Source organism: Somniosus microcephalus, chromosome 3, assembly GCF_052327205.1.
Source record: "Somniosus microcephalus isolate GS21.2 chromosome 3, FLI_Smic_1.0, whole genome shotgun sequence".
Lineage (NCBI taxonomy): Eukaryota > Metazoa > Chordata > Chondrichthyes > Squaliformes > Somniosidae > Somniosus > Somniosus microcephalus.
The window spans coordinates 113,039,504-113,056,398 of NC_140989.1; positions in this window are offsets into that span (position 1 = coordinate 113,039,504).

Sequence of the window (16,895 nt, forward strand, 5' to 3'; positions counted from 1 at the left end):
CCATTATGACAGCGCAAAGGCTACAGAGGTGGTCCCTTTTTCTAGGGGCACACCAATACAACATAGAATACAAAGGATCAAAACAGCATGGGAATGCTGACGGTTTATCGCGCCTACCGTTGCCAACGGTAGAAGAGGCACCTACAGTAGACCCAGTGGAGATGTTCCACTCAACCATAGTGGAATGTCTACCAGTAACAAATTCTGCCATTGAAAAGGAAACGAGAAATGACCCGACTCTCTCACGAGTCTACTACTTAACGGTGAAGGGATGGCCAGCACATGGCGAACCACTGTTGCCAGCATTCTCGCAAAGAAGAGAACAGCTGTCAGTGTGCCGAGGAACCTTGATGTGTGGATCCAGAGTGGTGATTCCACCCAAACTCCAGGATAAAGTGCTAAAGGAGCTTCACGAGGGGCATCTGGGTGGAGTGAAAATGAAGAACCTAGCCAAAGTGTTTGTATGGTGGCCAGGTATCGATGGAGACATCGAAGAAATGACCAAGAGCTGCCTAGGATGCCAGAAGGTCCAAAACGCTCCACCCCAAGCCCCTCTACATCCATGGGAGTGGCCCTCATCTCCCTGGCAAAGGGTACACATCGACTTTGCTGGTCCATTTATGGACTCAATGGCCTAGAAATTCACTTTGGGCCCGCCAGCTGGCGTGCGCCCAAAAGTGAGCGCGGAGCCAGTTGCGCCCGTCAGATATTCAGTTTTTTCACCCCAAGTCGGAACCGGGCGCTATTCCAGGGTGTGCCCGCCCCCGCTTGGGGCGCTGAAACTGAATTTCAGCGCTCTAGGCGCCGCTGCGCCACCCGCTGCGGAGCGGCAGGCTGCGGTACTGCAGGCCTCCTCCTTCTCTTAAGGGGGAGGTGCCTGCAACGGGGAGATCGCCGCTGGATAGTGCCGGCAAATGAGCCCGGCACCACGGAGAAGTGCCGGGTTCGCGGAAAGCAGCCGGCAATGCCGCGGGGGGGTGCGGGTGGAGGAGGCCGGGGAAGGAGGTGCGGGCAGGCGGCCGCCGAAAAAGCGGCCGGCCGCACCTCCACCTTAAAGCGCCCCACTAAGGCTACAGTACGGCCCCGTTTTCTGATCGCTGTTTGCGGCCGCTGCGGAAGAGGCGGCCGCAACTAAATATGGCAGTCGGGCCGGTAGCGGGGCGGTAGCGGGGCACTGCGCACACCGATGATGTCATCGGTGGCAGTGCAGCGCTACTGGCTAACGCCGCCATTACCGCAGCGCTGAATATCGGCGAAAGCTCAGCAAGTGGCGCAAAAGCCCTCTTTGGGCAAAAACTGGGCGCAAAGCCTACTGAATTTCTAGCCCAATGTTCTTAATCGCGGTTGATGCACACTCCAAGTGGCCGGAGGTAATAAAGATGTCCTCCACCACCACGGAAAAAAAATCACAGTATTAAGGACCATATTTGCCAGGAATGGGCTGCCGGAACAGATCTGTTCTGATAATGGACCGCAATTTGTGTCCGAAGAATTCAGGAAGTTCTTAAAAAACAATGGGGTTAAGCACTACACGTCCGTCCCATACCATCCCGCCACCAATGGATTGGCTGAAAGGTTTGTCCAGACCTTCAAGAAGGCCATAAAGGCCATGGGTAATGAAGACATAAAACTTCAGCACAAGGTGGATAACTTCTTGTTCGCATACAGGAATGCAGCGCATATGGTTACAAACCAAACTCCCGCCATGATGTTCTTCAATAGAAGCCTAAGATGCCGGCTGGATTTGATCAAGCCCAACATCAGAAGGGACGTGGAGAACCGGCAATTTCAAGGCATGAATGAAAGGCCAACTGGAACCTTCCAGATAGGTCAACAAGTTTTGGCCCGGGACTACCATACCGAGAAATGGCAGCCTGGAACTATCTGCACACGACTAGGACCGCTGATGTATACCGTGGACATCGGAGAAAGCATAATAAGGCGCCATGCTGACCAAATCATAGAGTCATCCGAAAAGGGGCAACCTACACCACAACTCTATATGCCTAACGATGAAGTAGAGATACCTATATCTACCTCCGATCCGGTGATACTGGAACCCGATGAACCCGACACTGGCATTCAAGCCGAATCAGCCTTGCCAAAAGAACCTACTACACCACCAGAAACTACTACACCACCGAGGCGTTATCCGGACCGAGTCAGGAAGCCTCCAGAGAGACTGACTTATAATTAATTAACTGCAGCAATGTGTAGATTATTTTTCTTGTAACATGTAATTAATAATTACTTAAAATATGATGTACTGGTTAGCTAAAAGGGGAGGAATTGTAGTGTATGTGCCTTTAAGAGCCCCATGTGTACTGTAATTCCGGTAATGGCCACTCGGGCTATATAAGCCTGAGTATTGTGTTGTATCCGTTAGTTCCCCTCCAGACTTTGTTTAGTAAACACCTATCAAACCAACTCCTGTCTTCAGTGTCTCTATCAACACACAGACACAACAGTGAGGACTATCAAGAACAACACTAAAGGTTTTTACAAGTATATTAAGAGAAAGAGGGTTGAGTGGGTCCCTAAAAACAGATGCAGGTGATATTGTAATTGATAAGGAACTGGCAGATCTGCTGATTAATTACTTTGTATTGGCCTTCACAGTAGAGGAAGAGGATAAAGTACCAGAAATACAAGAAAAACTAAAAATAAATCAAGTGAAGGAACTAACTAGATTTAATATAAGTAAAAAAAGGGTAATAGAGAAAATAATGAGACTAAAGATAGACATATCTCCAAGAGCTGATAGTTTACACCCCAGAATATTAAAATATGTAGATGAGGAAACTGTAGATGCTTTAGTCACGATCTTCCGAAACTCTCTTGATTCTAGAAATGTCACCTTGGATTGGAAAATTGTCAGTGTCACTCCATTATTTAAGAAGGGCAGGAGAGATTAACCAGCAAATTATAGATCGATTAGTCTGTTGTGGGGAAGTTACTAGAATCTGTTATTAGGAACAGAGTGACTGAGCACTTGAACAAATATGAACTGATCAGAGAGAGCCAGCATGGATTTATAACAGGTAAGTTATGTCTAACTCACCTAGTTTAATTTTTTGAAAAGGTCACTAACATGGTAGATAAGGCAGTGTCTATGGATGTTATTAAGGAAGGTACTTAAGGAAGTGGCCCTAGAAATAGTAGATGCATTGCTGATCATCTTCCAACATTCGATGGAATCTGGAACAGTACCCATGGATTGGAGGGTAGCTAATGTTACCCCACTATTCAAAAAAGGTGGTAGAGAAAAAACAGGGAATTACAGACTGGTAAGCCTGACATCGGTAGTGGGGAAAATGCTACAGTCCATTATAAAAGATGTAATAGCAGAGCACTTGGAAAACAGTGACAGGATCGGACAAAGTCAACATGGATTTACAAAAAGTAAATCGTGCTTGACTAATCTACTGGAATTTTTTGAGGATGTGACTAGTAAAATAGATAAGGGAGAACCAGTGGATGTGGTGTATTTGGACTTTCAGAAGGCTTTTGATAAGGTCCCTGTTGTGTCGGTACCTTTTTACCTAGACACAATTAGAACTCAAAACTCAGAGATTCAAACATGAAGTGCTTTATTCGAAGGGAAAGGGAAGTTCTGGAGAGTTCCGAACAAAGAGAGCTAAACTTAACCAAGAGAACACCCAACCATTTATCTGCTGTGACAGTGCCACCACAGGTGGGAGGAGAACACACAATACATAACATATTCCTCCCCTCTTAAATGGAAGGTCCACATTATTCCTCAACAGGTAAGTTACTTTCAATGCACTCAACTAACCTAGGGTAGAGGTAGACTGCCTCAACCCCTGACTTTACCCTGGGGTTTATTCTGCCCCAGTCTTGTGGGTAAGTCACTAAGCCTAGAGATCCAAGCGTCTTGGAGGCCGCCGCTCTCTGACAGGATGCCGGCGGTCATCGCTGGCTTCCACAGCAGTAGGCATTGACACAGGCCTAGATGGAGAAGGTGCCTGTGTCAGTCAAAAGTCAGGAGTTTGCACAGGTGGAACAGTCTCTTTGACTTCCTGTGTTGGAGAAGAGCACTGTGGCAAAGGATGCTGGTTTGCGGTATCATCAGGAAACAGTTCAGGCCAACCAGCCATTGGAGCCTCTGTGGCTGTCTCTGCTCCTAGCAACAGTTGATCTGTGTGTCTTCTCCAGACAACGTCCTCAGCAGTCTCAACCGTGTAAGACACAGGGCCCGTCTGCGCGATCACCGTAGCAGGAACCCATTTCAGTCCAGTGTTGTAGTTTCGATCTAGAACGTGCTCTCCCGGATGAAACCGTCTCTCCTTGGCTCTTTTCTCTCTCTTTTCAACTTGAGCTTGTTGTTGACGATGGACATCCTGCTCTGCCCTTGGAGGTTTGAGTAAGTCAAAACGTGTCCGCAACTGCCTCTTCATTATGAGCGAAGCGGGGGAAGTTTTGGTTGTGGCATGCGGCTCGTTCCTGTAGGACAACAGGAAGCTGTTCAGACATTGGTGGATTGAGCCCTGACCTTGCGATGCCTTCAAGGCGTGCTTCAAAGTTTGCACGAACCTTTCTGCCAGGCCGTTAGTAGAGGGATGATAGGGCGCAGACCTGATGTGTTGGACACCATTCACATGCAGGAAGGTTGCAAACTCCTGTGATACAAATTGTGGACCGTTGTCTCTTACAAGTTGTTCCGGTGATCCATAACGGCTGAACATCTCACCAAGTTTCTCAATTGTTTCTCTGTCGTGGTAGACCTCATCACAGCGACCTCCGGCCACTTGCTACGAGTGTCCACAACCACCATAAACATCTTCTCTTCGAAAGGACCGGCGAAGTCCACATGTACTCGCTGCCACACTTCTGCAGGCCAATCCCAGGGGTGTAGGGTTGCCAGCTGTGGAACATTCCGGACCCTTTGACATGGGGAACATATTTTGGCTTTCTCCTCAATATTCCCATCGAGACCTGGCCACCAGAAGTAGCTTCTTGCCATTTCCTTCATCCGAACCATCCCACTGTGGCCTGTATGAAGTTGTTGCAGTATAGGTTCCCTCAGAGGTGGCGGAATGATGACACGGCGTCCCCAAAGAAGACAACCTGCCTGGATGGAGAGCTCATTTCTTTTTGAAATGTAAGGTTTCAAACTAGGAGAATTTCCTATAGCTCTCCCTCGAATGACATCGTCCATTACCTCAGACAGGACTGGATCGTTGCGGGTGTACCTTCGCACCTGAACTGCAGTGACAGGTGCTCCCTCCATTTGTCTAAAGTAGAAGATGTCTATCTGATGAGGCTCTGGGGGAGTAACAGGCAAGGGTAGCCTCGAGAGACCGTCTGCGTTGCCGTGCAAGTCTGATTTGCGATATTTGATGTCGTATATGTGTCCTGACAACAGTAAAGCCCACCTTTGCATCCTGCTTGCAACGAGAGACGGAATTCCGGTGTGGGGCCCGAAGATTGAAGTCAATGGACGGTGGTCCGTCAGGAGTGTGAACCTTCTCCCAAACAGGTACTGATGAAATTTTCGAATTCCAAAAACGATTCCCAAGGCCTCACGCTCGATCTGCGCATAGTTACTCTCGGCCTTGTTCAAGGTGCGTGATGTGAAGGCGATAGGTTTCTCTTCACCCGAAGGCATGATGTGGGATATTGTTGTGTCGGTACCTTTCTACCTAGACACAATTTATGACTCAGAACTCAGAGATTCAAACATGAAGTGCTTTATTGGAAGGAAAGGAAGTTCTGGAAAGTTCCGAACAAAGAGATCTAAAACTTAACAGAGAACACCCAACCATTTATCTCCTGTGACAGCGCCACCACAGGTGGGAGGAGAACACACAATAGAACACACAATACATAACAGATATGACTGCTCCCACACCATATGGTGATGCATCACATGCTAGCTGCATGGGTAGCTTTGGGTCGAAGTGTGTCAGGACCCCCGATTTCAGCAATGCTTTCTTTGCTTGGGCGAAAGCTTCGTTGCACAGTTCAGTCCATTTCCATGTTTTGCCTTGACATAGCAACTGATGTAACGGCTTCAGCAATGTTGCTAAGTCTGGAATAAAGTTCCCATACTAGTTAAGTAGCCCCAGAAATGAATGTAACTGGCTCACACTCTGGGGTGCTGGGGCCTCCACGATCGCCTTGACCTTTGACGGCGCCTTATGCAGGCCAGTAGCGTCAATCACATGCCCCAGGTACTCAACTGAAGACTGAAAGAATTCACATTTGTCTTTACCAACTCTGAGTCCGTACTCTTTCAGTCGTTGTAGTGTCGCATCCAAGTTCAGAAGATGATCCTCCTCATTTGTCCCAGTGACAAGGATGTCGTCCAGGTAGCACTGGACTCCTGGCAGTCCATGCAAAATCTGATCCATTGCCCTTTGGAATAGCGCAGGGGCCGACATAATTCCAAACGGAAGGCGGCAGTACCTGTATAGCCCCTTGTGTGTCACAATTGTCAGCAGCTCCTTTGATTCGTCATCGACATGCATTTGTAGATAAGCCTGGCATAAGTCTATTTTGCTGAACGTTTGCCCTCCGGCCAGGCCTGTAAAAAGATCATCAATGAGGGGAAGAGGGTACTGTTCTGCAGACAGCACCGGGTTAATAGTCACTTTAAAATCCCCGCAGATTCGAACAGATCCATCCTTTTTCAGGACAGGAACAATTTTTGTGGCCCATTTGCTCACGCTCACAGGCTCCAGGACTCCATTCTCGACTAAGGCCTCCAAGTTAGCCTCAACTTTTGGCCTAATTGCATAGGGTACAGGTTGGGCTTTGTGATACTTCGGCTTGCTGTCAGGTTTAATGTCCAGTCTCACGCTGATCTTTTTCATGCTCCCAAGTTCCCAAGTTCTGCATGTTTGTTTAACACTGCAGTCAGACCTGACTCCCCTTTTGACATCATGCGGACTGCAGGCCAGTCCAGTGTGATTTTCTCTAGCCACGCACGTCCCAGTAGCGATGGGTAATTTCCCTTTACCACATATAGTGGCAGTTTTGCAGTCTGTCCGTTCAATTTAACTGTCACCTCAATGGCGCCTCTCATGGCCACAGGTTCGCCGGTATACGTCTTTAGCACAATGTTTGTTGGCTGAAGGGTAAGATGCTTTAGCATTTTGTTGTAGACAGTGTCTGAAACAAGGGACACAGCCGCGCCTGTGTCCACCTCCATCCGCACTGATTGTCCCTCCACCAGTGGTGACACCCAGTAGCCATTTGAACCACCTGCAACCGTCAGTATGTGCACCTCTTCCTCCTCAGAGGTGTCGCTCCCCTCTGTTTTGCTTGTTCCATCATACTGCACTGAATGAATACTCTTTTTCCTCTCTTGTCCAAATACAGACATTTTGCTTCCATGCTTCCCAGCTCTGTCTGTTCTTTTTTTTACCTCTACAGGCACGTTCAATGTGACCCTTTTTGCCACAATTTTGGCATTCCAGCTCCGTACACCAGTAGTCATTAGCGTGATGGCCCGTTTTCCCACAACGGTAACATGTGCCGTTCCGCGCACCTTTAGGCTCAGACGACACCTTGTGAACTCTCCCTGTTGAACTCAACTGGTGAGCCTCCTTTTCCGCCATCTCCATGGAGGCACTAACTTCAATGGCCTTTTCAAGAGTAAGGTTATCCTCAGTAAGAAGACGCTTCTGTGTGGCTGCACTTTGCAGACCACACACAAGTCTGTCTCTAATGGTGTCATTCAGCACCTCCTTGAACTGGCAGTGTTCTGACAACCTTTTTAAAGCAGCAATAAACATCGTCACTGATTCCCCCTCCTCTTGATTCCGTTTGTGAAATCTAAATCTCAGCAATAACCAGAGGTTTTGGTGAAAAATGTGCTCCAAGAATTTCTACTAGTTGCTTATATGTTTTAGTTCCTGGCTTATCTGGCTGCACAAGGCTGTGAAATAAATTGAATGTCTTTGGCCCCATTACACTCAAAAAGGTAGGCACAACCTTTTCGTTTGCCACCGCATTCGCCAAGACAAAATAGTCAAAACGTTCCGTATAAGCACTCCACTGCTCCACATTTTCATCAAAATCACCGATGTTTCCTAATATAGTAGCCATCTCATGTTTCAAATTAAATTTTCTGTTTACTCACTGCACCTGTAACGTACGCAGATTCATCCGCTCCTCGTCGCCACTTTGTTGTGTCAGTACCTTTTTACCTAGTCACAATTAGAACTCAAAACTCAGAGATTCAAACACGAAGTGCTTTATTCGAAGGGAAAGGGAAGTTGTGGAGAGTTCCAAACAAAGAGAGCTAAACTTAACCAAGAGAACACCCAACCATTTATCTGCTGTGACAGCGCCACCACAGGTGGGAGGAGAACACACAATACATAACAGTCCCACATAAGAGATTAGCGTGTAAAGTTAAGGCACATGGGATTGGGGGCAAGGTATTGATTTGGATAAAGAACTGGTTGGCAGATAGAAAGCAAAGAGTTGGAATAAATGGTCTTATTCTGAGTGGCAGGCAGTGACTAGTGGGGTACCGCAGGGATCGGTCCTTGGACCCCAGCTATTCACAATATATATTAATGATCTAGACAAGGGAACTAGATGTAATATCTCCAAATTTGCAGACGACACAAAGCTGGGTGGGCATGTGTGCTGTGAAGAGGATGCCGAGAAACTACAGGATGATTTGGACAGGTTGTGTGATTGGGCAGAAGCATGGCAGATGCAATATAACGTGGATAAATGTGAGGTTATCCACTTTGGTGTCAAAAACAGGAAGGCAGATTATTATCTGAATGGCAATGGATTGGGAGAAGGGGAAGTGCAACGAGACCTGGGTGTCCTTGTGCACCAGTCGCTGAAGGTAAGCATGCAGGTGCAGCAGGCGGTTAAGAAGGCAAATGGTATGTTGGCCTTCATAGCGAGAGGGTTTGAGTACAAGAACAAGGATGTCTTGCTGCAGTTGTACAGGGCCTTGGTGAGACCACATCTTGAGTATTGTGTGCAGTTTTTTTCACCTTATCTGAGGAAGGATATTCTTGCCATGGAAGGAGTTCAGCGAAGATTCACCAGGCTGATACCTGGGATGGCAGGAATGACGTATGAGGAGAGATTGGAGCGATTGGGCTTGTACTCGCTGGAGTTTAGAAGAATGAGAGGGGATCTCATTGAAACTTATAAAATTCTGGCAGGACTGGACAGACTAGATGCAGGGAGGATGTTCCCGATGGTCGGGGAATCCAGAACCAGGGGTCACAGTCTAAGGATAAGGGGAAGCCTTTTAGGACAGAAATGAGGAGGAATTTCTTCACCCAGAGAGTGGTGAACCTGTGGAATTCTCTACCACAGAAGGCCGTAGAGGCCAGTTCATTAAATATATTCAAGAAGGAGTTGGATATATTTCTTAAGGCTAAAGGGATCAAGGGGTATGGGGAGAAAGCAGGGACCGGGTACTGAACTTGGATGATCAGCCATGATCGCATTGAATGGCAGAGCAGGCTAGAGGGGCTGAATGGCTTACTCCTGCTCCTATCTTCTATGTTTCTATATTTATATGGACTTCCAGAAGACAGTCAATAAGGTTCCACACAAGAAACTGTTAACAAAAATGAAAGTGCATGGAATTGGAGACAACCTTTTGACATGAGTAAGGAATTGGTTAGGAGGTAGGAGACAGAGTGTAGGAATATTGGGTATGTACTCCAATTGGCAAAATGTGACTAGTGGTGCCCCCCAGGGATCTGTACTGGGGCCTCAGCTTTTCATTGGGCCAGAAATTCCAGAACGGGGCTTGCAGCGCGTGCAAGCCCCGTATTTGCACTTACCCCGCGCTCCTGCCGATCAGCTTCTGGGACGCCTGAACTTGGAGAAATAGAAAGCACATTCCCGGGCAGCGCATGACGTCACGCCGCCCAGGAGTGCAGCCAGCGCAGACCCAGGAGCGTGCAGTGTAAGTGAGACACGCCCCTTGAGATCTCAGTTTCACTGGACACGCCCCCAATGTTTCTGTCAAGCTGCTTTGCTTTTTTACATGCAAAGCAGCAGTTTAAATAGGTTTTTGGAAGTTTTTTGAAGATTTTGGTAACTTTTATAAACTTTTTAAAATGTTTACATTATTTTGAGTAATCTGAAGTAGTTTTAAAGAGAATTAAAGCAATTTAAAGACTTTTAAAAGCCCTAAAAGAATTTTTTAAATTCCATTTATTTATTTAGCAATGTCGGCGTCATACGTGTCTTCACACTGTTCCCTTTGGGGAACTGTATGAAGTGGTGGAAGGATTTATGGCCGTGATTAACGCTCATTCCGTGACCGTAACCATCTTTGAACCAGCCATTAGGGCGGTTAGTCCTATGGCGGGAGGGTTTTACAGGCTCCCACAAGCTATACAAGGAGGGGGGGGCCACCCACACCCACGGACGCAAATATCCCACTGGATGTCAACCCAGAATTTAGAGCCGGAGCTCCGACTCCACTTGCCGGGACTGTCTGGAGCGGGGTTCGAAACCCTACCCTGATCTGGCCCAGCGGCGGGGATCCTACCGCTATGACAAACGCCCAATCCGATTAGCAACGTGAAATGGCAGCATAGGGCTCCAGTCACGGGGAGGGAAAAGTCGCAGGAAACGTATGGGTGTCACCTTTTGTGCGGAGTGGGCCTTTTGCGTAGCAGTAAGCATCCCCGCCGCTGGGCCAGAAGGAGTAGGGTTTTGAACCCCACTCCAGACAGTCCCGGCAAGTGGAGTCGGAGCTCCAACTTTAAATTCTGGGTGGACATCCAGCGGGATACTTGCGTCCGTGGGTGTTGGTGGCCCCCCCCCCCCTCAGATGGGTTGTGGGAGCCCGTAAAACCCTCCCGCCATAGGACAAACCACCCTAATGGCTGGTTCAAAGATGGTTACGGTCACGGAATGAGCGTTAATCACGGCCATAAATCCTTCCACCACTTCATACAGTTCCCCAAAGGGAACAGTGTGAGGATACGTCCGATGATGGCCTCTTGCGCAATGCACCTCCTTGGACCCTCAGTCGCAGATGCGAGGGGGCAAGTCGTGCAAGTGTTAAATTTTTTATTTTATTGACATGTAAAATGTTGGCCCAATAATTCCCTTCCAAATGCGCTAGTACGGTCGGGGTACTTACGCATCTGGCCGGATGAAATGCCGGTTTTCAGCATGCACAGTGCATGTGGGGAAAACCGGCATTTCATGTCCTCTGAACGAAGGGGTTCAGAGGCAGAACGCGTGCGACTGCACATGCAGCGCGTGCGCAGTATAATTCGCCGCTTTCATTAATGCTTTCAGTGAGGTCCAGTCATTACAACTTACACATGAAAAAAGCATGGGTACAGTTGCTACAGAGGCTGCGGAGGAAGATATTTCTTATCGTGGAGCTTCTGAAAGTATGTATGTCTGTATATATTCCTTTGCGTGTTATGTATATATTCCTTTACTTATGTGTATGAATGTATTATTTAATTATGACTTTCAGAGAAAGTAACTTATTGGAAAATCATAATTAAAAACATACATTCATAGTAAAGGAATATAAAACATACATACATATACGTAAAGGAATATATGTGGACATACATACATAACTCATTCTCACATTCCATTCACACAGCCACAATTGCTCCTTCTACCTACCGTTCTGAAAACCCTTTTATAAAAAAAAAAAAAAAAATTTTAACTTTAAAACTTACTTAAAATTTCTTCAAATAACTTCCCTCCCTTTCCCAAACAAAAATATTGCATTTCAAAAGCTCCACGATAAAATATATCTTCCTCCGCAGCCAATGAACCACTTTACACTTGCTTTTTTTCAGTGTAACTTCTAAGGACTTAACCTCACGGATTTCATGAATGAAATCCACGAAGTTCACTGCGCAAGCGCTGCCTGTGCAGTCGCACGCGCTCGAGGTCTGGAAATGCCGGCGTTCCCCGCATGCGCTGTTCATGCTGAACGCCGGCATTTCCAACGGCCAGAAGCGTGAGTAAGCCGACCGTACTCACGCTTCTGGCCTGGAATTTCTGGCCCATTATATTTATAAATATCTTAGATCATTTCACCTATCTTTATAAGTAGCCGTGGCTCAGTTGGTAGCAATCTTGCCTCTGAGTCAAAAGGTTGTGGGTTCAAGTCCCACTCCAGAGACTTGAGCACAAAAATCTAGGCTGACACACCAGATGAGACTTTAAACCGAGGCTCTGTTTGCTCTCTCAGGTGAATGTAAAAGATCCCATGGCACTATTTTGAAGAGGGCAGGGGAGTTATCCCCGGTGTCCTGGCCAATATTTATCTTCAAGCAACATCACTAAAAAACAGATTACCTGGTCATTATTGTTTTGATTTCTTTTTGGGTTCAATAAAGACTCATTTCTGAAAGAGAATGTTGTTTAATCTAAAGTCTTGTTCAAGACTTTCTACAGCTTTTTACAGAACACACTATGCTGTGATGCAGCTAGAATCAAACTGAAAGTAAAACTGCCAGCCTGCTTGTCTGGTCACATGACCTCTGCTGCTAAGGCACAAGCAATCAAAAACACAGACAAATATGCTGTAAGGCATAAGTAATCAAACACAGACAAATATCATCACTATTTGCTGATATCCTTACAATTATCACATTGCTGTTTGTGGAAGCTTGCTGTGCACAAATTGGCTGTCACGTTTCCTACATTACAACAGTGACTACACTTCAAAAAGTACTTCATTGGCTGTAAAGTGCTTTGGGACGTCCTGCGGTTGTGAAAGGCCCCACATAATTGCAAGTCTTTTTTTCTATAAATATCTTAGATGAAGGAAAAGAGAGCAGATGGAGTTCAACATGGGAAAGTGTGAGGTCATCCACTTTGGACCTAAGAAGGATAGATCCGATTATTTTCTAAATGATGAGAAGCTAGGAACTGTGAAGGAGAAGAGAGATTTAGGGGTTCATGTACAGAAATCATTAAAAGTAGAGGACAAGTACAAAACGTAATTAAAAAGGTTAATGGAATGTTAGCTTTCATCTCAATGGGGCTGGAATACAAATGGGTGGATGTTATGCTACAGTTATGTAAAGTTCTGGTTAGACTCCATCTGGAGTACTGTGTTCATTCCTGGGCACCACACCTCAGGAAGGATATATTGGTAATAGAGGGGTTACAGTGCAGATTCACCAGAATGATACTGGGGGCTAAAGGGGTTAAATTATGAGGCCAGGTTGCAAAGACTAGGTTTGTATTCCCTCGAGTATAGAAAATTAAGGGGTGATATAATTGAGGTGTTTCAGATGATTATAGGATTTGATAAGGTAGATAGAGAGAAATGATTTCCCCTGGTGGGGGGAGTTCAGAACAAGGAGGCATAACCTTAAAATTAGAGCTAGGCCATTCAGGGGGGATGTCAGAAAGCACTTCTTCACACAAGGGTAGTGCAAATCTGGAACTCTCTCCCTTAAAAAGCTGCTGAGGCTCGGTCAATTGAAAATTTCAAAACTAAAATTGATAGCCTTTTTTAGGCATGGGTGTTAAGGGATATGGAACCAAGGCAGGTAAATGGTGTTAAGATACGGATTAGCCATGATCTAATTGAATGGCGGAACAGGCTCGAGGGGATGAATGGCCTATTCCAGTTCCTATGTTCCTATCAGCCACAGCAATGAAAATAGTGGAAAGATCACCAAAACCAAATATGAGAGTTAAGGATGATAGCTGGATCCTACTTGTATGTCATCACCAGTTCATTTCGGTTCTTCAAAAGTCATCAAAGGCTCTGTCTGGCAGAGATTTTGCAGGGCAGTATATGACCTATAATACAATGTCAATTTACTTGTCTGTCAAACATGAGCTACTGAAGTCTGCTATTCACCCTTATATCTGCAGGAGAAATTGATACAGATAATTCTTTCACATGTGCTTGCCAAAAGAGAAAATGTGTTTTGGGAAATTCCTTCCCTTTCAAAACGCGTGCCAAGTGTCACAGAACCATCCAGGCAGCTGTTAGCCACACGTGTATTGACACAAAAGGAGTACAGATCACACCACTTCATGTAGATTCAATACGCTGTTGTCTGGCAGTGATGTACTGTGTTTAACCCTGCTTCAACTTCAGTGTCTTCAGCACACATTGAGTTTCAGTACTTACTCAGAGCATTCTCATCAATAAATCCCGTCACCAATGAATAAAACATTTACTTGTATATGCAGTGAAAATGCACATCAAATTACAGTACCTCCTTATATGTTTGGATTGCAGTGTTTTAGACTTAAATATGTTATTAAACTAAAAGGGAACAGAGGTCTGGGGAGGACTGTGGGGGTCATTTTAACCTAACCTGCTGGGTGGGAAACCCACAGGTTCAGGTGGAACACCGGTTTTACACCCTGCCCAATATTACTCTCCATTGACTTCAAAGGAGAGTAAAATCTTCTTGGGTGTAAAACCGTGTCATCACCCGATGTCATCAGTTTCCTGATGAGCGGGTTAAGATAACTTTTTCCCCTTTATGTTCGAAGGAATCATGAATTTTGTAGAAACAAAATTGGACTTGGCAGAATTTTGTTTGTCATACTAATAAAAACAACAATTTTCTTTTGTCATGGAGACCCCAGATTGGGTCTCCACCCCTGTTAGACTTTTTTAAAAATTCGTTCCTGAGATGAGGGCGTCACTGGCAAGGCCAGCATTTATTGTCCATCCCTAATTTCCCTTGAAGTGGTGGTGAGCCGCCTTCTTGAACCGCTGCAGTCTGTGTGGTGAAGGTACTCCCACAGTGCTGTAAAGGCATTCCAGGATTTTGACCCAGCGACAATGAAGGAATAGCGATATATTTCTAAGTCAGGATGCTATGTGACTTGGAGGGGAACTTGGAAGTGGTGGTGTTCCCATGTGCCTGCTGCCCTTGTCTTTCTAGGTGGTAGAGGTTGTGGGTTTGGGAGGTGCTGTTAAAGAAGCCTTGGCGAGTTGCTGCAGTGCATCTTGTAGATGATACACACTGCAGCCACGGTGCACCAGTGGTGGAGGGAGTGAATGGTTAAGGTGGTGGATGGGGTGCCAATCAAGTGAGCTGCTTTGCCCTGGATGGTGTCGAGCTTCTTCAGTATTGTTAGAGCTGCACTTATCCAGGCAAGTGGAGAGTATTCCATCACACTCCTTACTTGTGCCTTGTAGATGGTGGAAAGGCTTTGGGGTGTCAGGAGGTGAGACACTTGCCACAGAATACCCAGCCTCTGACCTGCTCTTGTAACCACGGTACTTATGTACTGGTCCAGTTAAGTTTCTGGTCAATGGTGACCCCCAGGATGTTGATGTAGGGGGATTAGGTGATGGTAATGCCGTTGAATGTCAAGGGGCGGTGGTTAGACTCTCTCTTGTTGGAGATGGTCATTGCCTGGCACTTGTGTGGCGTGAATGTTACTTGCCACTTATCAGCCCAAGCCTGAATGTCATATAGGTCTTGTTGCATGCGGGCATGGACTGCTTCATTATCTGAGGAGTTGCGAATGGAACGGAACACTGTGCAATCACAGAAATCACAGAAACCTCACAGTACAGATAGAGGCCATTTCGGCCCATCGAGCCTGCACCGACACATATCCCACCCGATCCCCGTAACCCCTACACCAACACATATCCCACCTTATCCCCGTAACCCCACGTATTTAATCCCCCTAACACTAAGGGTCAATTTTTATCATGGCCAATCAACCTAACCCCGCACATCTTTGGACTGTGGGAGGAAACCGGAGCACCCGGAGAAAACCCACGCAAACACGGGGAGAATGTGCAAACTCCACACAGACAGTCACCCGAGGCCGGATTCGAACCCGGGTCCCTGGCACTGTGAGGCAACAGTGCTAACCACTATGCCACCGTGCTGCCCGGTGGCATCAGCGAACATCCCCACTTCTGACTCTATGATGGAGGGAAGGTCATTGATGAAGCAGCTGAAGATGGTTGGGCCTAGGACACTGCCCTGAGGTACTCCTGCAGTGATGTCCTGGGACTGAGATGATTGGCCTCCAACAACTACTCCAACAACAACAAAAGCACGGCGGCATAGTGGTTAGCACTGTTGCCTCACAGCGCCAGGGACCCGGGTTCAAATCCAGCCTCGGGTGACTGTCTGTGTGGAGTTTGCACATTCTCCCCATGTTTGCGTGGGTTTCCTCCGGGTGCTCCGGTTTCCTCCCACAGTCCAAAGATGTGCGGGTTAGGTTGATTGGCCATGATAAAAATTGGCCCTTAGTGTTAGGGGGGATTAAATACGTGGGGTTACGGGGTTATGGGGATAGGGCTTGTGTGGGATGGTTGTCGGTGTAGGGACCGGGTGCTAGGGTTCGGATGATCAGCCACGATCTCGTTGAATGGCAGAGCAGACTCGAAGGGCCGAATGGCCTACTCCTGCTCCTATCTTCTATGTTTCTATCTTTCTTGTGCTAGGTTTGCCTCCAGCCATATATGCAAGCTCTTGGTATAATAATTTGATCTTTTATTTAATACACCCATCGGTTGTGGGCAAAATGCTAGAGTCCATTATTAAGGATAAAATAGCGGAGCACTTGACAAATGGGGAAAGGATCGGACAGAGTCAACATGGATTTACAAAGGGTAAATCGTGTTTGACTAATCTGCTGGAATTTTTTGAGGAAGTAACTGGTAAAATAGATGGGGGAGAGCCAGTGGATGTGGTGTACCTTGACTTCCAGAAAGCCTTCGATAAGGTTCCACACAAAAGATTATCATGCAAAATTAAGGCTCATGGGATTGGGGGCAAAGTATTAACGTGGATAGAGAACTGGCTGGCGGATAGAAAACAGAGAGTTGGAATAAACGTCTCGTTTTCGGAGTGGCAGGCAGTGACCAGCGGGGTGCCGCAAGGATCTGTCCTGGGACCCCAGCTGTTCACAATATATATAAATGATCTGGATCAGGGAATTGG